Here is a 23,091-nt window from a genome sequence, read left to right as displayed (position 1 = left end):
TTTAATTATTCAACTGAAAATAAATATCCCACATCCTCCCTTCAAGCCTTGCTTCAGAGCCACTCCTCCAAAACACATTTCTTGAAGAATTACAAACTTGGCGTGATGAATCAGATCTCTTTAGTACATGCAGCATGAGGAGAAAACCCACAGTGTCCAAATGTTTCTGACTTAAATACCACAGAACAGTGGTGACATACTTTATGACAGTTGTTAATCGCTCCTTCCCCAAACAATGACCCCAAGATGTTTGTTTTGATCATACCTTTTCCAGGGCAGTGACCCTGATGTTTCATTGGACAGTAAATGTCAGCCAACCTACAATCTACCATCCTGTTGGCCCCACATGTGATTTCCTGACCTGTTCTACCACTGACAACTCCCAACACCTTTGCTGAAGGGGAATCTCCCCTCCTCACATCCTGATATGTTCTCTACTATACATTGATCACACTGATTTCAAAACTAACCAAAAGGATGGCAGGGTGGACGGTATAAGTGACTTATACATGTTATTATTTACCAACACCCTGGATCTATTGTTCTTTTATGTTACAACCACAGATTTTGGCTGTGATTTTGGTGAGTACAGTCTCTGTTCTTATTGTATCACTAAAACAAGGATGTATTGTATCATAAAATGCTGTTGTTCATTGTAACAGTGTTTAATGTATTTTGATTTATCATGCCAAATATAGACATAAGGTGCCTACAATATGCAGTGCAAGGCTATTTTTTCATCGATTGTCATGGCAACCTGCCAGCTAACATCTGTGTTCCGTATCTCTTTGATGACAATTGGTTATTTTGTTTTTCTTTTGTTTAAAGTAAAGAAATCGCTATTTATTTTTGAATTTTGTTTATAAAATGCGATCCTACATAGTGGGACATGCCACAGTGGAGTGGTTGAACTTTCTGTATTAGAAAATAGAACTAGAACTCTTTCTCTGTCTTTCTTAGATAATGACTAGTTGATGAATAGGGCTGTCAGACTATCGCCTCTGGAGGTACATGTGGTATTATGAGACAGGATTGGTCAGGGCTAGCTGGCTAGCATTACTATTTAAAAGAACATCTCTGCAACACAGCACATAACATCAACAATGTTGTTTCTTTATATTCTGTTGATAATATTAGCTCATTTTTCAAATGTTTTAAACTTAAATTCTGGCCGTAGACCTAGCTTACAAATAACACACTTAAAGACTTTATTAGTATCAGTGGTCAAAAGTGTTTGGGGTAAGTCCTTTTCCTGTGGGATGAAATATTTTATGATTCACAACTATTCATGTAACCACCCAAAGTGGTAAACTCTTGCGTAGCTTCCTCTTTAATTTCCCCCAAATCCTCTTCACATCTACAACTGCCATGTGTGTTTTCTAGCTGCATCTCTCCTGTAGGATGCTGTTACTCCTCCAATCTGGGTTACAAAGTGCTTCACAGTTTCTCTCAGTGTGTAAGTTGTTGATTCTTCAGGGATGTCGGAGTATGTCGGTCTTGGCAGTGACTGTTGATTAGAAACAGATGGGAGGAGGAGGTGGTGTGAGAGGAAGCGATTTAAAAAATGTAGAGCAGAAGTCGTACTTGGTGGGAAAATGTATTCAATCTCTACTCACATAATCTGTCCTCACTGAAAACTGAAACTATCCAACAGATTCTATTACAACAAATCACATGTGTAAATGTTGGCAGTGCAGGTGTGATTTCTTGTGTATTTCCCCAAAGGTAATTAAGCCCATCATCTGCTCTGAGTCCAGGCTCTTCCCAAGACAACTGATGAGAAAAAGAGGAAGTAGAGGCCAAGAAATGTTGCTTGATTGTAGTTTGAGTGCCTGACCAACCAGCATGATCCAAACATACAGATGGATTACAGGGTTAGTTTGTGTTATCTCTTTTCAGTGTCTCTGTTCCTTCTTCATACATCTCATGGCAATAATACAAGACTTAATGTCCATAGTCCACTATTATAGGAGGGTGATTAGTCCATAGAAGTATTGGTGGGCCCCAAATCTTCACAAATGGACAAGGAAATGACCATGTACACTGAATGAATTATGCTTTCAGCGTGCTAGTGTTCTTCTCTTATTACTATTTGCACTACCTGTCCTGGTTGCTATGTTTTTTTTCTCTTTATGCAGCAACACAACTGTGCTAGTGCTGCATTTCCTAACTCATTTTAGGCCAGCATTTTCAGGTGAGAGCTACCATTCAGTCTGCACCTAAATGTTCCATCCCCTCATGTAGGTATTAGATGGACAAGACTGTGCTTATGGCTGGATCTGCATTTTGTGCAGCTCTGATGTCCTCCACTGTAAGTGACTTAATTGTTTAAGAGATACTGCCCCCTTCTGGCAGTGTTTCTCTATTACAAGTGACAGCACAGATCCAATGAACCTCTCCCTTTTTTTTCACTCTCCAGGGCTCTCCCAATGGAATCAACAACTTCCTGATGGCACTCTTGCATGATTTCCTCGGCTTTAGTCTCTAAGATAGGAAATTTGCATCTTGATTTGCTGATCCAGGTCTGTATTTGAGAGTGAAACTGCAATCTGCCAGTTCTGCCACCCAGCGATGCCCCGTGGCATTGAGTTTCTCTGATTTGGTGACATATGCATGTTAGCGAATTATTATCACTATATACCTATGAGATGCATGAAACAGGTACTCAGGAAAGTGCTCTGTTATGGCACATTTAAGTGCCAGGAATTCCAACTTGCCAGAATGTAGCTTATAGTTTCTTGTCCACTGTCTATGTTCTGGACCTGTAGGCTGACTCTAAGTACTCTGTCTTGCCGCCGGTATAAAACTGCACCTAGGCCCTCCTCTAAGGGCTTCTTCTGGTCCAGATATGCTATAACAGGTGGGTTTGTCAGCTGATTTATTATCATGTTTAATATTTCTTGGAGGACACCTGTCCACTGAACTGGGTGGGATGGTGGTAGCTGAACAGATTGACAGCCAGCTGCCTTTTTCTTTTGACTGTTTTTCTAGTTTGGGTTTTGAATCGCCCCCAAGCCCCCCAAATCTAACACATCTGGCATCGTACCTCCTCCCTTCAAAATAAGTTAATCTGCTTCAACAACTCTTAACTACACAGGTTAATTATCATTTTGAGTGTATACCACCTGGATGTTTTGTTTAAAGGTCCCATATCATGAAAAACATGTTTTCCCTGATGTCTACATAAACTTTTCTTCCCTGAGCCAACCAACCCCCAGAGTAAGGAAAGCAAACAAGTTCTGAATGGTCTCTGCAGCCCACCCACTGGTAAAATGGCGCTCCTACACGCTGTTCAGATTCAGCTCCTGTCATAATGTAACGAAAGGAGAGATGTTCATAGGCCGGCCTCCTCTGCCCAATGATAGGAGATATCCAGCAGTAAGCTAGCAGTGTTTTGCAATGTCGTCGCTCAGAGCTAGACACACAAATTGCTCTGTTGTTGGTTGTAAAAATCAACATCAGTGCCTATATTCTGTCCCAGCTACAGAACAACAGAAGAGACAGTGCTTGCGTTTTATTTTTAAACACAAAGTGCCGACTACGCTTCCTGTTAGCTGGTATGTGCATGCTAACCACTTCACATCGGACTGCTTCAGTAACGAGGGTCAGTACAAAGCTGGCTTTGCCTCGACACTGACCTTCGTAAGAGGATCAGTCCCACCCATACGGGACCCAGCAACTGCACCAGAGCCACAGGTAAGCATCGCCACGTTTTGATAGTATTTAGAGTTGTCTACGAGTATGGTGAAGTCAGCTGGAAATTGGCAAACTAGTTAGCTTCGGTCCACTATGCAATGGCATTTGAAGTGAGTTTAATGTTAATAATATTACGAATATTACTTGGTTGTCACAGTAAAAAGTCTGGAAACATGTGCAGACTGGAGACAGAGAAGATGCAAACAGTGTCCAAGAGTTTAGAGACTGTGTTGGAGACAAACACAGCTTTCGCTTACTGTTAGCCATTAGCTACATGGTAGTAACTGTAACAACACATATTACAAACCAACATTATTCAGACACACTAACCATTCTGAAACGTCCTGCTGCAGCCACAGAGTCTGTACTTCTTCAGGAGCCTCTCCTTCTGGGTCAAACTGGTTTGGTTGAACGACAGCATCTCGGCGAGCCATAGTGTTACATCCAGTGGCGGCTGGCCAATAGGGGGCGCTAGGGCGCCGCCCTCCCTGATGGAAAGTGATTTTTTAAAAAATATTTATTTTTTATTTTTTCCAAAATAATCGTTTAAAATAAATAATTACCGCTCATTTTACAAATAAATGTGTATTTAATTATCAAGAAAGATTCAAATATATACGTAATTTGCGTCCACGGTCATTTCCTCCTCTCCTGGGGCGATAGAAAAGTCGCCCCAGCACTGCAGCAGCTCAGCCAATGGTAGACTGTTGCTGAGACAAATAAACACATAGCAACGGATAATTCCGCCAATTAGCGTCGTCAAATTTGATAAGCTTGGGGCGATGAAAATATCGAATTTAACACAGCAGACACATGAGAAAGGTAAAGTGCACCAGAGGAGCCTCTCTCTGAGTTGGTGCAACAGGACGGCTTGGTTAATGTTAACTGGATGTACTTTTGCAACTGCAGTATTCTGCTTCCCATGTTTACTTTTAAAAATGCTGGGGACAGATACTACATGGACTATAACAGGAGTCAGAGACCTAAAAATTCTGTCAGAGTGGATCAAAAAACATGAATGCTCGATGGTACACATGAACAATGCTGTCAAGCTAGCCATGCTAGGCAGGACTAGCATAGCTTCGCAGCTGGACGAAGGACACAGGATTGCGGTGAGAAAACACAATGAAGAGGTGGAGACATGGACAGACATATTTTATCGAAGATCATTGATTGTGTAAAATTCTGTGGAGCTTTTGAGCTGGCATTGTGAGGCCAATTAAGACAGCATCCTTCGACAACCCCGGCATTTTTTTTGTAGCATTTTTCGGGGATTAGTCGATTTTGTGGCGTCCCTGCACTGTGTGTTAGAGGAACACCTGAAGACTGCCACCGTCTTAAAATGCACCTCAAAGACAGTTCAAAACAAACTTTTGGACTGCGTGCTATCGGTCCTTCGAGACTGCATTCTGGAGGATGTAAAAACGGCAGATTATCTATAGTCAGCTGCAAATATGGTTTGACCCTGAAAAAATTCTAACAAAAGGTTTCTCAGTGGTTTACAGTAGTATCAGATGTACTTAAAAACATACTAAAAGTTTACCAAAGTTTGACTCCAAGAAAGGCCCCATTTTCAAAATGGCGGCCGTCAGGTCCTTAAAATGAGCATTACTCCTTTGTATTCCTCCTAGACCAGGAACACTGGTGACTGATACATGTTTTGGCCATGTAATAATCTAATTAGCATATTTGCATGATAGATAAGTGATTATAAGTACAATAATATATTAAAGCAATTGGTTACAAGCATATTTATGTGAAAAATAAGTACAGTTTCGAGAATAGATTTTTTTCTTTATTCCAGTTAATTTTATCTCAAAAGTTACAAACTGCTTTTACCATGCAAGGATTCTTTCAGATCATTCTGCATTGAGTTTCGAAATAGAATTTGTAAAACTATGTCAAATCCCAAAACCTGGAGATCCTCCAAAGAGGATTTCACAACTTATATTAAGGCTCATTTAGAAACTATTTCTGAGGTGCACCAAAACAGTGCAACATTCCCATTAATAATATAGGACACACTGAAGGCTTATGAGTTAGAGGATGTGTAATTGCCTTTTCCTCATCTTTAAATAAGAAAACAACAAATGAGTTGAAATGCATTGAACAAGATATAGTTAATTTGGAGAGGAAACACTATTTAACCAAGGACCCTAATTTGCTAATGCAGATAGATTATCTTAAATTGAAATATTACTCCATCAATACATACGCTAGCGAAATGGCATTGAAGAAATCAAAGTTATCTTATTTAGAACAAAGGGAAATGGCAGGCAAATTACTAGCTAGATAGATAAAAAAGGAATCAGAAGATAGAACAATTGTTAAAATAAAAAAAAATGAGATGGGTCCATTACAGTGGACCATCTTCAAATTAATGGTGTCTTCAAATCATATTATACTGAACTGTATACCTCTACATCACAGTCTGAACCGGATGAGTGTAAATCCTTTTTTGGATAATATTTTGCTACCTGTTTTAACACAAGTTGATAGACAAGGTTTAGATAAAGATATATCTTCAGAAGAACTCCTGTCTACTATGGCAGTACTTCAAAAAAGCAAATCACCAGGTTTAGATGGCCTGCCAATTGAGTTCTATAGTCAATTTTCAAATGATTTATTGCCTCTTTTCTTGCTATGATCAATGCCTGTTTTAGGAGAGGCTGTCTCCCTCAGTCTTTATGTTTGGCATCTATAACCCTTCTCTTAAAGAAAGATAAAGATCCTCATTGTGCCTCTTATAGGCCAATTTCAGTTAATAATGTAGATTACAAAATCATTGCCAAGGTTCTAGCACTACGGCTTGAAAGGGTTTTACCTAGTATTATTCAACTAGATGACAAACTGGGTTTGTTCATGGTCGAACCTCTACTGACATTTTACGCAGGTATTTTGATATTCGTTGCCATACAAATGAATTAAATTCTCAAAATGTCATTCTCTCTGTCGATGCTGAAGAAGCATTTGACAGAGTTGAATGGAAGTATCTTATGTCTGTCCTTAGAAGGTTTAATTTTGGTCCTAAGTTTCGGCACTGGACATGAACTCTTTATAGTTCTCCTATGGCTGTTGTAAAGCCTAAAAGCCGTTTCACACCAAGTGCGAATTTCTGTGCGGATTTTTCGCACGGAAATTTATAAATAATGACTTCATGGGTTATAATGGGAGCTTGCACACCGGGGCAGAACTTTCGTGCGGCAAAAAAAAATCCGGAACCACTTTGTCGTCTGCGGAATTCCGTCTGCGAAACTACACGCTTGACCAATGAAATCGCTTGCTTTGTAGACGGGAAGTGACATCATACAACGCAAACGATTTATCTGATAAAATGAGCAAAAGTTGAATCATTCTGGTGTCCCAGCTAGAGCTTAGATCGGGCCCAAAAAATCAAGCCCGACCCGAGCCTGTGCACGTTGTGTCCGAGCCCGGCCCGGCCCATTAACTGTAATTATGAGCCCAAGCCCGATTTATTTTTTAATACGTGGGCTGTTATAAATGACGTTCTCAACTACAATTCCATTTTGTTTGAACCACAGAAATATGTTTAGAATTATCTTAATGATTAATGCAACAAGTGCCACACTTGATGCACTCGACAAAGCCGACACGTTATTATCACTGCCCATGATTTGTTTAAAATGGTTCCACACCTCCGACTTACCTCCAAACTTGCTCAAAGTTAATTCTCCTGTTTTTATTTTTTTCTTTACATCTTCAAGCTCCATGTTGCACTTAAGTTACACAATCAGTGATGCCGGTAACGCGTTACTCTAATCTTACCACTTTTTGCAGAAACGAATAATCTAACGCGTTAATATTTCCAAACCAGTAATCAGATTAAAGTTACTTATTCAAGTCCCTGTGCGTTACTATCATTTTTGTCAGTTTCCTTAGTAAAAAATATATATTTTCGCTTTCTTCTTGCGTCTCGGGGAGTGATGTCACGTGTGCGACAAGTCACGTTTTCAGCATTAGGATAACTCACGTGTAACACCACGCAGCGACACAAACACACACAACAATGGAGGGAGGAGAGAGATGCACGTTTTCTAGCTTGAAATACAGTCATTATTTTGAGTTATTAAAAAAAACAACAACACACAAATGCTTGATCAAGGACCCAGCCAATTACTATTGTTATTAGCCGACTCTGTAGGTGCTGAAGAGCTTGAGCACTCCTGTCAGATAATGAACCACGACTTTTTTACGTTTGGTGCGAAATTAGAGCACAAGAATGCGAACATTTCGCACCGGACTCAATGTGCATGCTTTACATGCGGAACATTGCTACACGGATATTCCGCAAATCCGTGCCGCATTTTCGTATCGCACCGGTGTGAAACGGCCTTAACACCAACTATTCTAAACCATTTCTGGTCTCAAGGGGCACCAGACAAGGTTGTTCAATGTCCCCTGCATTGTTTGCCATTGCTCTTAAGCCATTGGCTGCAATGTTCAGATCTCATGATCATATTAAAGGTATTACAATTGGGAGGGAGGAACTTCTCATATCTCAGTATGCTGATGATATTTTGTTATATCTCCATGACCCCTTAAATTCTATACCATTTATGTTATATCTATTTGAAAAATTTGGGAAGTTATCAGGCTACAAGGTTTATTGGGATAAAACAGAGATAATGCCAAGAAGACACCTTTAATTTGAATTATCTTCCATTAGTTAATAAAATATCAGATGAATTAAAGAGAATCTGTCATGTCCAATTCCTGTGATTGGTAGAGTTAAGAGTTAAAATGTCTGTGTTGCTTAAGTTTTTATATTTATTACAGAATCTTCCGACTACTCCCCCACAATCCTTTTTTTAAAAAGTACAGAATTTAGTATCTTCCTTTATATGGAACAATAAAACCCCACAATTTCGTATGTCAGTGTTACATTTGCCATATGAGTCTGGTGGCCTGAAGCTTCCCAACTTGTATTATTATTTTCTGTCACCTCAGCTTACCCAGTTTAAACAATGGTTTATAAATATTTCATGTTCACTGAAAACAATAGAATCCTTTGATATGTATCCATACAGTTTGGAACATTTACCATACATTGAGTTCAAAGCAGTGGATAAAATTACCAAGAATCCTGTTATTTTAAACAGCCTCAGCATTTGGAAATTGTATCATAAACTGGCTATAAGATTTCTCTTTTCTCCTTTTTCTCCAATTTGGAAGAACCCAAATATTACATGCTGTATGGATGACACTTTTGAATTTTGGTAAGATAAAGGTATCCCAGAATTTTGTCATCTGTTTGATAATGGGACATTTCTTTCATTTGCTCAGCTGCAACATAGATATGGATTACCTCTTTCCGATTTATTTAGATTTTTTCAAATAAAACATGCATTAAATATTGAAAATGGTTCTCTTCAAGAACCCACACCATCAGAAATTGATGCTATATTAAACAATAAGAAGCAGGACAAGCAGAAAGTTATTTCTAAATTATATCATGTCTTCATTGATTGTTCTGTAGTAAATACTGATAATGTAAGACAAAAGTGGGAACAAGATCTTCATGTGGAAATTCAGAAAGAGGATTGGTCTTACGTTCGTAGGCAAGTTGCTCTTACAATTTAAGGCATAAACTAGCTTTATTTAAGATGATACATAGGATTTATTACACTCGAGAGAAACTACGTAAAATGAACAGTGAGATGTCATTTCTCTGCTGGCTTTGTAAGAAACAAAAAGGAGCATTTTTTCCACATGTTTTGATCATGTGACTCACTCTCCTTTTTTGTAATTCTGTTATCCAGTTGATATCTCAATGTTTATATGTATCCATTCCATTGTCACCTCGTTTATGTGTTTTGGGAACTAGTATGTCTGACAAGTGGAATAAACATTAAAGCAGGTATATAGATCTTGCTATGTTGGCAGCCAGGAAATGTATAACTTTAAAATGAAGAGAATCCGAACCCCTAGTAAAAGTGCACTGGTGGAATGAACTTTCAAGCTTTCACACTGGACAGTATATATTATAGGAGTAAAGGCAGATCCTCAGACTTTTTAAAAATCTGGCAATCTCATATAGAATTTGCCTTTATAAGTGTTCTGGGTCAATATAAGGCATAGCAAAAAATTGTGTGATCCAAATGTAACAATTTATGTTGTTGTTTTATTGTGGTAGTTTTTTGTTTATTGTGAGTGGGTCATTTTTTTTGGTTTGTTTCATTTGTTTCTTATTTTTGTTGTCCGTGTCTATTATGTTTTGAGGATATATGTTTGGGTATTATTTTGGTTCTTTGATTGTTGTATATAAAATCTACAACAAAAAAAAAAAAGAAAAGAAAAAATCTGCCTAATGTTCTAACTCTGACACCCCCATAAAATGACACTAAGCATTTGTCTGAGAATAAAACATTTGTGCTGTAATTTCAATGAGGCAAGCAATATCAAATGTCAGTATTCTCTTCCGCCATCTTCTGAATTGCTGAAAATTGTGAATTTAGTTTTGTTGGCTTTAATATAATGCCACTTTTAGACTCAAAAACATCTATAGAGGATGCATTACATATGTATTACCTTATTCAAATTGAAATGAGTGACCATTTTAGAGGGTTCACACACAGGCCTCTGTTTGGGTAAATTCACAGTTGTTTATGATCAAAGTTATACAACTCCAATTTAAGTTACTTTTGGGTGCAATAACTTTTACATTGAATGTCAAGTGTGTGAAGAGCAAAAAAAAAAGTGTATGTGTCAAAAAAATACTGAGTAGGCGTTACATGACATAGGCTAAATCGTTTACATCTCTGGTTTACTCCAAACAAAGATAAAACCTTACAGTAATCTCGCAAAATCATGTATTCCTTAAGTATGTAATCATGCCAATGCAATTTAGACAAGTCCAATGGATTCATAGACCTAGAAAACATGGGGTTAGACACCAAGATTACATGGCTAGGTCAAATAATGAAGGAGTTAGGATATTTTAAGGGCTTCCTGCCTATTTTGGACGCCATCTTGAAAATTACACCTTTCTTGTGGTCAAACTTTGGTAAACTTTTAGTATGTTATTAAGGACACCCAATACTACAAAAAACAGCTGAGAAACCTTGTGTTAGAATTTTTTCAGGGTTAGGTGTTTTTTTTATATATGCAGCCGGCCACTAGCTATCCAGACAGATGAAACAACAGACACTGCCACTCATTGTCAGCTGGTGCTTGTGCTACGTTGCATTTTACAAGTTCATCCAGCTTCCAGACGCGACCGCTGACACAGTCGCCACTGCGGTGTTGGAAAGGCTGAAGACTATTGTTCCTGAGGGACAATGGGGGAAACTACTCGCCCAGGTCTATGACGGAGCTGCCGTGATGAGAGGAGCTACAGGTTCAGGACGTTTACGGGAGACCCCACTACGTACGCTGTTACGCTCATCAGCTGATCCTGATAATGCAGCAGGCAACATCCCACATCAGAGGTAAGCTGTAACAGTGTTTTGTACAGTTCATGAGGTGTTTGCCTTTGGTATCTTTGTGTTCAATTCCTGTATAATTATGACAGTTAGCCTATGTATTTGAATATCCTGAAATATTCACCATACAGCTACTGAAGAACGTAAACACACCGAAATGTTTAGATGTAGTTTTTTCATATTTATGATATTTAACAATAAGATGTCCCTGTTTTTCCATACAATTTTATATGGTCAGCTTGTAAGGAGATAATGAAGATATTTACACGGTGAGATGTGAACATTTAATTCTACTGTTTATTATGTGTAGTGAAAAAAATCTGTATCATTTCATAGGTATGTGATACCGTTCTGAGGCATGCCAAGGAGAGGTTCTCTTTCACCAAGCACCTCATCAGTGCCACTCTGCTGCAAGGAGACTTGTTCCCCCAACACAGCATGAAGTCCCTGGATTCAGCACTGGAAACCACTGTGGAAGCCTCTCTGACACTGGATGAGGCCAAACTGAAGACAGAATTGTCCCTGGTCTGTGAAAATGAAGAGTTAAAGGCTTGCAGTGGTGCACTGGCTCTCATGCAGGTTTTCATGGAAACAACCTCCAGGACACATTCAGTGAGACTGTAAGTCTTCTTTAGATTCTCATCACCACACCGATGACTACAGCAGAATCAGAGAGGTGCTTCTCTACTTCAAAGAGGATAAAAACATTCCTTAGGAACACCATGAATGCACTGGCTCTCCATGGAGAAAAAGCTGATGCAGACATTCCTGTCTTTAACACAAAATCACTGAGAGGTTTGCTACTCAGAAAGACAGAAGAGCAAAGTATGTGTTCAAATAAGAGCTGTCACTCACTCACTCACAAACACACATATACAACTCAGCATTTGCACACTCCAGTTGGTACAATTTATGCTCCTTTGCCAGTTTTTCTGTGTTAATCTTTAATCATCATCCAGCTGTAAATGTTTCTCAAGAACTTACATTTTGTATTAAGAGTATTCACTAATATACATCTCATATCATTGTCATTATCTGTCAAACTGTTGATTTCTAAAGGGCAATTAAATAATTATTGTTTATGCCTAAAACAATGGTATCTTTTGGTTTGGGTTCTTTTATTGGTATAGTTACCGTAAGCTTCTGGCACACACAGCCCCACCTAGAATATTTTTCACCAGCCGCCACTGGTTACATCCATCCGTAAGCTGCATCGTCTCCCTGAGAGAGGCGTGTAGCAGGCAAGGCAGGTGTTGACAGATGGAGCTCATCTGCATTTAAAGGTGCAGGCACAGAAACAGCCTGCTTTCAGTAGAGCTAACATGAGCGACTTTTAGACAGCTGAAATTCAGGACCATGGATGGGTTTGGGGCAATGCATTTCAAATACAGTGTTGTTGGACGACTGACAGCTGTGTGAAATTGATGAAAAACAGTATAATATGGGACCTTTAACTGTCTTCCCATTGCAATCATTTGCAAAATGCCTACTGTTGCCTTCCACTGACTCTGCTGGACTATAGGACCCCAAACTTCCAGGCTGCCTGCTGCAGAATGAGCCTGCCTGCTTCCATCTCCTGCATGGTCTGTCCCATTGTCTCCGGGGTCCACTTCCTCGTCTTCATTTACCTCTTCCTCAAATATCGGATGTTGAGCATCTGAAAATACTTTTTTTTCCCAGTCAAAAATACTAGAACAGTGGTTTAATGGTACTTTTCCTGTTGCATTACCATGCATAGATATATTTACCTCATACAAAGACACAAATTTACCTTCAGCAGTGGCACCATTACAAATTCCTTTTTTACCATGTTGATGCACCTGTGAAAGATAAAAAAAGTCTCTCTCTCTCTCTCACTCACACACACACACACACACACACACACACACACACACACACACACACACACACTATTGACCTTCCTGTCTGGCTTGTCGTGTTGCCTTCTGTCTCTTTCTGCTGTCTTCTGTTGTAATGCTGTCTTTTTTCTGCCTGTCTTCTGTCAATTTCTTCTTTTCACTTTCTGCCTTTCCTTTCTCCGCTTCAGACTTATCTGTCTCTTAGCTCTTAAAAAATTACTTCTAATTCGATGGCAGTAGTCCAACTTGAGCTCCGTGAAAAGACCGGAAAGTGCTTCACACTGGATGTGTCCAGACAAGGAGTAGTGCAGCGAATGGTGTCTGAGCGGGGAAATAATTCCACTACTCTATGTATGCCTGTTGTTGAGATCTGCTGGCAGAGTAACAGAACACAGATGGCAGGCCACATGCCTTGAATGTTGACAATATGATTGATGCACAGTTTCAATCATTCCCACATCACCTGATATGTGAAAATTTGACAGAAGTTCCCCAAACTTGAAAATATTATTTGAAGATCAAGTTCTGGCAACTTTCAATTATAATAGTCATAAGAAACGTAATCCCTTCATCAAGTCCCTTTGATGAAAAAAAACATTTTTTTGTTGACACAACAAGACAAAAAAAAAAAAAATAAATAATAACTTAGTAGCTAATAATGTAGCTAGAATTTGTGAACAGCTGGCTTTCTAATTGTTCTGGGTGGATATTTCACATCACTGTTGTGGGGGACAATAAACACAGAACATTTTCAAGAGAAATTCCTGAAGGGGACACCCATGAATATGTTTAAGAACAATATGCAACATTTAACATTAGCATTTTCTAATTTAGCACTGAACAGCCGAGGCTGATGGGAATATCATTAGTTTGACAGGTATGTGCTCATTAAAAATAGAGCTGATGCTCTATTGTTAATTGAAAAGTTACTGGATCACCAGAGTCATTAGGATGCATGTTCTGAAAAATGTTGTGACCTGTGCATGTGCACATCATGCACAACCATGTATAATACTTCTATTTGAAGATTTGAATATTACAGTCATATCACCAGTATTTTCAATAACTTTCGGACAGTGTGATTACTTTTCTAACTATCAGTATGTGAAAACAGGATTTTTTTTTAATGATTAGGAGGAGAATGTAAGCAGAAAATTGATGTTCAAAAAGTTTCGAAAGTGATAACACTTTGCTATGATAATATGTTATAGTCCAGCAGTTTATCCTGTATTGAATGTGAGCTTTCACACAGTATGTTCTGCCCCACAGGATGAGTTACTGCATCACAGACCAGGCCAACAACAGCTGCTATGGCTCTACAGGATCTCCTGGAGCTGTGATTTACATTACAGCCAGGCATCTGCTCTCAGGGGACTCACTAACAAGTTTTCCATTTCTGTCTTACAGTTACAGTGACTAAGTGCAGCAAATCATACAGCTTAAGCTCCATCTGTTTTTGACTTGGGTCCAGTTCTCACAGTATTTTCCCTACTTATCAAAACCACTTTATTTGCTTCAGTATAGCATCACTTCTGTTTGCTTTGTCAAAGTGTTCTTCCATTGACCATTGTAACCTAATTTTGTTCTTAACAAATGATACAATGAACATAAGTAAAGATTTTCAACTTGAATAATTTGTTCATCAAGATCAGATGTGTGCTTTAAGTATTCCCTTCATTTTTCGAGCAGCGTGTATATATCCTTAACAGCTTGACAACCATTCACACCTGGGCTCACCTGGCCCTAGCAACACACATGAAGGCCGGTTGGGTCAACAAACCACAAGTGGCCCTAGTGACTCTGAAACTCAGAGTTCACGTGTCCTTAAAAACTCTGTCAGGAAACACCCACACAGAGTTTAAAAGATTCCAATTCCTCTCCAGTTAGTTAGAACTGAAGAAGCCTCTTGGATGAGACCTCAAACGTCTTCAAGAACCTGTACACTCTACACGGAGATTTCATGATCAAAGGGCGCCTTACCTGAGCAGCAGCAGGGTGAATCCCCCAAAGTAAAAGGATACAAGCCCCCCAAAATACAGCCCGGTGTTTCCCCCAAAATAATGCTTATTTACAAGGGTGTAGGTTTGATTTTGACATTTTGCTGTGGACATAGCCAGTCACCCCCCACCAGGGGGAGAAACATTGTATACATTGTTAAGCAGCGTAATGACACTAATGACAGACGAGGAGGCTGTGTAAAAACGATGTCTGAACTTTACTTCAGTCATAGTGCATTACATTACATCATAGTGCAAACCACTGCATTAAGCTTTGCATTATACATACATTAACAACAGCTGTCTACAGCTGGACCAGTTTCCTTAGAAATAGACCACATTATATAATGAACCACTCTCTATGACTGCATGTGAAAATATGCAGGCAGGCAACATCACATTTATAAAGTTAATAATTACACATTTTATATTTTGTGTGTAAACAAATTTACATTTGAATTACATTACAGTGTTATAGCCTATGTTGAAGCCTCACCTGTAACTCCACCTGGTCTCGCCTACAACCAGGCAAGATTGCTGCAGCACCCCAATGAAATATCAGTAGTATTCACTGGGCCTACTTTTAATATTCCAACTAGCTAACACTTAAAATTAAATTAACCCAATGCCCTTATTCAAGTTCACCTGCTGCTGGGACCCTGCCACTCCACCTGTCTGATAAAGGGGACAGCTGTGTTGCTTCTTCTGTCACCTGACAAAGTAACAAATCGATCACCATTAAGAGTGAGAAAACGGTTGGATACAATGTTTTGCATTCATTAGTGGCAGCCTATGAGGGGGGACTTTTTTCCTTAGATGGCAATAAGGCAATGTATGGATTTGGCCAAAAAAGATCAGTAGTGACCTGAATGAGTGACAGGAATTCCATACATGAAAAAGATTAGACTGTCTGTTATCCTTTACATTAGCATTGCATTCATTAATGAGGCATTTAGAGTATATGATATTTATGAATCATTTCACACTAAAAGGTTATGACAATAGGTGACTATCGCCATACACATAATGCTGTCAGTCAATTATGTAACATAAGAGGATTAGATGACTTGGGCCAAATTACTTCTGGAATAAGTGTTTTAGGCAAAACAGTGCACTTCCATAAACAGACAGTGGCAAGTCCTGTAGTTTTACATCCAGTCCTAAGACACAATCACACTATTGTCTCCATCAATCTGGGAACCACCAACAAAGTGGTGAATGCTGTTTGTTGATTTCACCTGAGCATTCAATACAGTGTCAACCATGAAACTCTCAACTGGAAATTGGCTTTCCTCACAAGCAGACACCAGACACTTAAGGTTGGCAGTCACACCTCCTCCCTTATGCTCAACACCGGAGCCCCGCAGAGCTGTGTACTCAGCCCCCTTCTGGTCACATTGTACACCCATGACTGCTTTCCCAGACATCAGGAGAACTCTATTGTGAAATATGCGAATGACACCAACATCATCGGCCATATTAACAACTATCTTGTGGTGCACAGAAAACCATTCACTGTTCAGCAAACCAAGAAGCTGGTTGTTGATTTAAAAAAAAAAGGCAAAGACACACACCCCTGACTACATCAGTAAAGGTGAAGTGGAGCAGATGTACAGTTTTAAGTTCCTGGGAATCAACATCATAGAGAACATCATGGTCATGTCACATCACCACCCTAGTTAAAGTGAAACTCTCGCCAAAAAGCAACCAAGGCTTTATTTGTGATTAAATATAAGTCAAACCTTCATGTAAATGCATAATTATGATAAAAGAGGCACTTTTAAGATTTACCGTAGTTTTGTTTTCGACACAACATGAAACTTTGATCGTAGTATCACCAGGGTCCCTACACATTGTTTGTGTACGCAGAGTTTACTAAAAAGAAGGTTTTTGAACTACTCACCGTCGGAGCTGGATCTCCGGCGCCCCGCCGTCAAGGCAGACAAAAAGCTTCTGTGTCAATCCCCGAGTGCGACCTAACAGGCAGGAGAGTAATGGTGGACCTCCTACCTGTTAGGTTGCACTTGGGAATCAACACTTTTTGTCTGCCATGACGGTGGCGCGTTGGAGGTGCTACTGCTAATGTGAAATGTCCAAAAACCTTCTTTGTTTGTAAACTCTGCGTACATTCAGCATTCAGTCCTCTGCTTACACTCTGAAAAAAACAATTGCACTTTATAGCAACCATCATTAATAAATGGTAAATTTAGAATTGATTAGTTATTAGTTATTTCACTGTCATCAAAGAATGAAATGTGTCATGATTTGTACTCGATCCGAACCCAAAAGCATGACTCAAAACCACAGGTAACAGTGAATAACAAGTCTTTAATGTTCAAAATGTGAAAATGAGTGCGAGAGAGGAGGGGTGGTGCGAGGTCTCGGGGTCCCGTCTTGGCTTGTGATGTCATCAGTGAGGGCGAGGGTGCAGGTGTCATGATGTGGCGTCTGCTGCAGGGCAGTGGCGGTGTTGCGGCACGGCGTGGTGAGGTCCGTCTTCTTGAGCGTATTCACTCGGTGTAACTCGGGAATCCAGAGGCTTTATAGGAGGTTGATTGCAGAGTGGATTCACCTGGCTGCTGCCTGTGGAGAGAGACCACGCCCACATGCACACACACACACACACACAACACACAGGAGGAATAATACAGACAGGGGAAACAACACATACACCAGGGAGAAGGCAGGGCTGCCATGATGGGATCATGACAAAATGATTTATAAAACATAAAGCAAATGTCTATGCAAAGTTGCAACTGATGTTTATAATGTTTTATAAATACTTACTAAATTCTATGGAGTTCATCCATAAACATTATTTGGATGGCGATTATAAAGTCACTACTGATGTTCATAAACCTTTAATATGCTTAATAAATGCTTCATAAACCATTTTGTTTGTTTGCAGCAAAATAATGATTAACTGAAGTTTGATTAACTATAACTTTATCATTCATTAATGTCATTATAAAGAAATAATGTGAGAAAAAAGGTAGAAGTTGTCAGCAAGAGGTCTCAATGATCTTTATGAGTCTACAACTGTCACCCAATCAGACAAAATTGCAATCACAACCGTGAACATGGTTTGAAATCATTATCATTATCATCAACATCATCCTAAACTAACAATTAACCTCAGAACTCTCAGTTCTTTGCTTATTACAAATCAGATTGCTTACACACTCTCATTGGCAGTGTGCCTCACCACTGTCGCCCTCTAACCCGCCACTTCTATGACAGCACACACCATGCTGATTGTGTTCCACCCTCCCCACCCCCTCCTCTGAAGCAGCTGCAGCAACCACAGCAGACACTCTAGGGGGCAGTGTTGCTCTCAGTTTGAATTAGAACAACAAGCTGTGGTGTCTCCTGGAGGGCCTCCATGTGAGGAGGAAGGAGTCTCTCTTCCTCTTTTGTTTCCCGGTTGCTGCAAGATGGGACCCTTGCCAGCCTTCCTCTGAAATTCAAGAACTGTGGCAAATTAGACAGATTACAAAGCTGTAGAGTTGGCATGGCTCGCTTACAGAATGTTATGGCTGCTGCTATGCAGCCGTTGTGGTCTGTGCTATTCAATAGAGAAGCATTTTATAGGGACACTGGACATAACTGTGATGTTACTGCTCTAGTTACATGCTTCATTTTTTAAGTTTATATGGCTGATTGATAGTGACCCTCTTCCTTTCAGAGTTCCAACGATGGCGATGATCCTCTGAAATGAATCTCACCAAGCCTCGTCCTGAGAATACATAAACAGAAAATATATGTATCATGCTCTTAAAAGTTCCTTCACACAAACATTGCATGCAACATTTTTGCCTGTAGTGAATCCGGGACTCTGGAAAGCAGGTTATTAAATTGTTAGTGGTGCAAGCGTTATATGCAGTGCTCCAATTTTGAATTCGGTCACATCATTACAATTCAAAATTTTCAAAATGCTTCGAATGAAAGTTCAAACTTCAATTGAAAAGTGACAGCCTTAGTATGCATCCAGCGAATTAAAGCATTGAATTGAATTAGATCGCCTCTGTCCCACCACAGATTCGCAAGGCTCTAGACTGCAAGTAAAATGGTTAGTGCTCAAGTGTCAAAAGCAAGACAAAGCTTTCCAAAGTAATTAGACTGGGCAGTACAATTTAAGGCTGCAAAGTGTCCTGTCACCATGGCAATGCAGTCCAATGCTTAGGTGGCAAAATCTTAGACAATTTCAATTCAATATCCTTTATTTAACCAGGTAAAAAAAACTCATTGAGATTTAAAACCTCCATGGCAGCAATCACTTAAACCACCATGTTCAGCTGCTGCCCTCAGGGCAAAAGGTACAGAGTCACCTGTGCCAAGAGACAGATCTATAAAAAACTGTCTGTCCCTGATGCCATAAAACACCTTAATCAGTAAGGACAGCGTCTTTTTGAAGCCAGCCTCCTACCCCAGGACACGGCACTTCATATATATTTATTTAACCCTGATTCAGTCCTCGCCATTGAGTACCTGGTGCTCCTTTTATGAAGCTACTATAACTAAAGTTCAGGAACTAGACCACGCCTCTCTCCCTGGCTAATTTGCCACCTGAGCCATCTAACCACAACCACCTGGGTCCATTCCATGCAACATCCATTAATTGCCTTTTCTAATCCAATCACCTGTGCAGACGTATCTAGACAAGCCTAACCATTTTTTTCTCCTGTTCGTCTCAAGTTCTGACCTCCGTTTGCACCAAGAGAAGCATTTCAAAAACACTGCTTGGGCATTGGCCAACGGTCTAAGCCCGTAGCCCGCTCTTGATCTGGGCTATCCTGTTCTCAGCCATCTGCTGTACCAGTGGAGGAGCCTTCACCCTCTTTCTGAAGCCAGGCTAATCAGGCTGTAGAGCAGGTTCTGATGCTGGCTGCAGGAGAGTTTTCTGGTCTGTTGCTTCTGCCCTCACCACCTGGTTCTTGGCCTCTTGATCCTTGTCAAGCTGAACATAGAATGAGAGCTATAACATGGGTGAGAAATATGTGGAAAGGTACAGCTGATATCGTATGATATTGTATGGTAGACGTTTCTTTACTTTAGCTTTCATTATCTTGTGGTATCTCTTGGCATCCTCCTATTGTCAGTCTTGCCTAAATAAGAATGACACAATTAGGGGGAGATTTGAACATAACAATACAGTCTTAACCCGTACATAGTTTATTTGTGGCAGCCAACCACAATATCAGTACTGACCACTGTTTATTTATTTTTTTTAAACTTACATTTCTGGAGGAGGAAACATTTATAGGTAGAGCATGTATATCTTACATTTCTGAGTTTTGTTCCATATACTCCTGGGCACTCTGTGTCACCTTAAACACAGTTTTTGCACTAGTTTTTGTAGTTGGGAGAGTTGTTCATGTTCACTAATATTTTTGGACTGTCTCAGACCATATGAATAACATAATGAATTATGAAAATGGGGATTGTTTCTCCTTCCAGAGGTAATGGCAGGTGAGCAGAGAACAGCAAAAAAGCCATGGAGCAAGAAGCATTCGTTGTGCATTTGTCGGGCTAGAGGCCAAGTTGGAAGCACTTTTACTGTGCTGCTATATTGCTATTTTATTGTTATTATTTCTAATTGTTGTTGCTGCAAAGTTGAGGAACCAAGATACAAAGCACATTATCTCTCCTATATATATGAAATGGGGAATAAGATGTAATGAATTAATCACAAATCTTGGATACTGCAGCCCTTTTAGATTTAATGTGTCTTGGATTTCTACTCTTATGCTCAGTACAATAAATTGGGTCATAAATTAAATTTTCACTGCTACTGCTGAGTAGGTGGCAGGTTACCAGTGAGGTTAACATTTTTAACTTCTAGCAGTAACACTAACGTTAAGTAGGAACCATGGACTGTTCTCTAATTAACAGTATGAGTATCAAGCTAACTGGCTGAACTTGCTAATGCTAGCAGAGCTGACACTTAAATAAGTCTTTGTTGGGTCACAATTTGCAACAGCCTAAACATGTACTCATCAACTGACAAATCATGCTTATTTTTTAGTTACAGTGACTGATGGCAGATTCTCCATCCTTTAGCTAACGCCAGACAGACTTTGATAAAATGGTAAATGCTAAAGGAGCCCGCTGAGTCAACAATGAAATGCTTAAAGAGAAACACTGGAAAAGCAAAACTTCTACCAGTATCTGCAGATGCAGCATTACATTTGTTTGAAAATGAAAAAAGTTACTGAAGCAGGTGCGTGCTTGATAGAATTGTTTAGGAAAGCATATAACTCAGATACTGGTGGCAAGATTATCTCATGCTTGTATAAGCGTCTGTTAAATCGTAAAAAAAGACTCAACCTTGTATATTAAAACAAAGTGGGAGAGGGAAAGAGTAATTATTATATCTGATAAAGACTGGACAACAATATGGAGATACCAATGGAAGTGAAACAGTTTACAGAAATGGAGGGAATTTGGCTGAAAAAAATCTAAGATATCAACCTAAGAATCATAAGATATTTTATCACACCCTCACAGAAATCCCACTATGATAGTAACCCCCCTGTTTGCTGGAAAAACAGTGAACCATCACCATGTCTTCTGGGATTGCTCTGTTATTAAAGACTATTTGAGAGGGATACACAAGGTCCTACAAGACATTTTTTAATGTGAAATACCCTATGCTAGTAAAACCATATATTTTAGATATATACCTCAAAACTGGTCAAAAGGAGATTCCTAATGAATACACTGCTGGTAGCTGGTAAAAAAAACTCTTACCAGAATAAGAAGGATAATAACCACGGTAATGCATGGATGGAAACTATGATGGACATTTATAAACTGGACTCAATAACAGCATTTGTCAAATCAGAACAATTTGCTTCCTGCTGGCAAAAATGGGTTTTCTACGTAAAGCCCCATCGGCCTGATTTTGCGTTTACCAACCAATAATAAGGTTACAAAGAAAATGTCATTTCCTAAAGGTTCATGGTTCTTTTGTTTGTTTGTATGTGTCATGACTCTTTTGTGTTTTGATTTTCCATGCCCCACTGTGTCCCTTAAGTGTCTCCTATGTTCTTCCCTCTGTCTCCCTCTGTCTGTAGTATTGTTCCCTCCATGTTTTCTCCTCTGTGCTCCTCCCCCTCGTTACCTCACCTGGCCTCCTCCCGCCTCTCTCTCCTCACCTGTTCCTTGTCTCATCGTTAGTGTCTGTGTTTTAAGTCTCTGCTTTCCCTCTTGTCTTTGTCCGTTCATCTTCATGTTCCTTCATAGTCCTTTCTGTCTCGAGTTTCCCCTTGGTATGTGTTTTTGGACTTGAGTTTTGCATTTTGCATTTGTTTGATTTGAACTTTGCCTTTTTCTCCGTGCCTTCCAGAACTGTTTTCTTTGCTACTTTGTTTTTTGGTCTTTGGGCTTATTTTGTTTCTTGCCCCTTGGTTTTTTGTGACATTCAGACATATTTAAATAAAAGCTCGCCTTTTGTTTCCCTCAATCCTGCCTCGTGTCCTGTGAATAACTGTGTTTGGGTCCACCTCCTATCTCATTAGCTTCCCCCTTTTTACCCGACCTGACAGTATGTTTGTATGTGTGTTATATGTATACACACAAAAGACTGAGAATTGTAGCAAACATGAATGAAGTAGGCATATGACATTTGAAATGCACTTTGTGAAGAAGCATGTTTGTTTTGATGATGAATACAAACTTTTTACTAATTTTTGTTTCAAAGTTTGGTGTAGCATAATTCAAAGTTAAAATATGATTAAACAGGGTTTAATTATGAATCCTTGGTAACATGGCAACAGGAGGTTAACTGGTTGTCCCTAAAGTGACCATGTTTTCTGTATCTTTTTTGTTTCTTTTTATAAAAAAATAGAGGATATATCTGATTTAAGTCAAGAACACTGGGGTCAGACTGGTGCTAACTAAGGAACAGTACTGTAGATGGTAGTAAAATAAGTAGGATGCTGCACTGGTTTGGGAATACACTGTTGGACGTAGCCAAAATAGCAGAGGATAGCTGTGTGTGTGTGTGTGTGTGTGTGTGTGTGTGTGTGTGTGTTTTGGGGAGGGTTCCATTCAGCAGCTTTACTGACAGGAAGCAGATAGGCTATGTCCCCACAT

At 39.5% G+C, this 23,091-nt stretch overlaps 3 long non-coding RNA genes across 4 annotated transcripts in view; 2 read left to right on the top strand and 1 right to left on the bottom strand.

The window, feature by feature from the left end:
- Positions 1–933: 933 nt before the first annotated feature.
- On the top strand, positions 934–2,847 carry LOC115574457 (uncharacterized). 2 transcript variants are annotated; one of them, XR_003982493.1, is made up of 5 exons: positions 934–1,007; positions 1,384–1,456; positions 1,726–1,874; positions 2,245–2,311; positions 2,420–2,847. It is a non-coding gene; the product is annotated as an uncharacterized LOC115574457 (long non-coding RNA). The 2 variants fall into 2 exon arrangements; XR_003982492.1 differs by having other exon boundaries at positions 2,181–2,311.
- An 8,075-nt stretch (positions 2,848–10,922) lies between these two features.
- Positions 10,923–12,232, top strand: LOC115574462 (uncharacterized). The gene is made up of 2 exons (XR_003982496.1): positions 10,923–11,144; positions 11,475–12,232. It is a non-coding gene; the product is annotated as an uncharacterized LOC115574462 (long non-coding RNA).
- A 5,070-nt stretch (positions 12,233–17,302) lies between these two features.
- Positions 17,303–23,091, bottom strand: part of LOC115574633 (uncharacterized) — a 31,594-nt gene continuing 25,805 nt past the window's right edge. The window contains exon 2 of the long non-coding RNA XR_003982530.1: positions 17,303–18,730. This is a non-coding gene — a long non-coding RNA (uncharacterized LOC115574633). The remainder of the gene's footprint in view (positions 18,731–23,091) is intronic.

Source organism: Sparus aurata, chromosome 22 (assembly GCF_900880675.1).
Source record: "Sparus aurata chromosome 22, fSpaAur1.1, whole genome shotgun sequence".
Classification (NCBI taxonomy): Eukaryota; Metazoa; Chordata; class Actinopteri; order Spariformes; family Sparidae; genus Sparus; species Sparus aurata.
The sequence above is the reverse complement of the archived record's forward strand: the minus strand, read 5'-3'. Positions and strand labels throughout refer to the sequence as shown.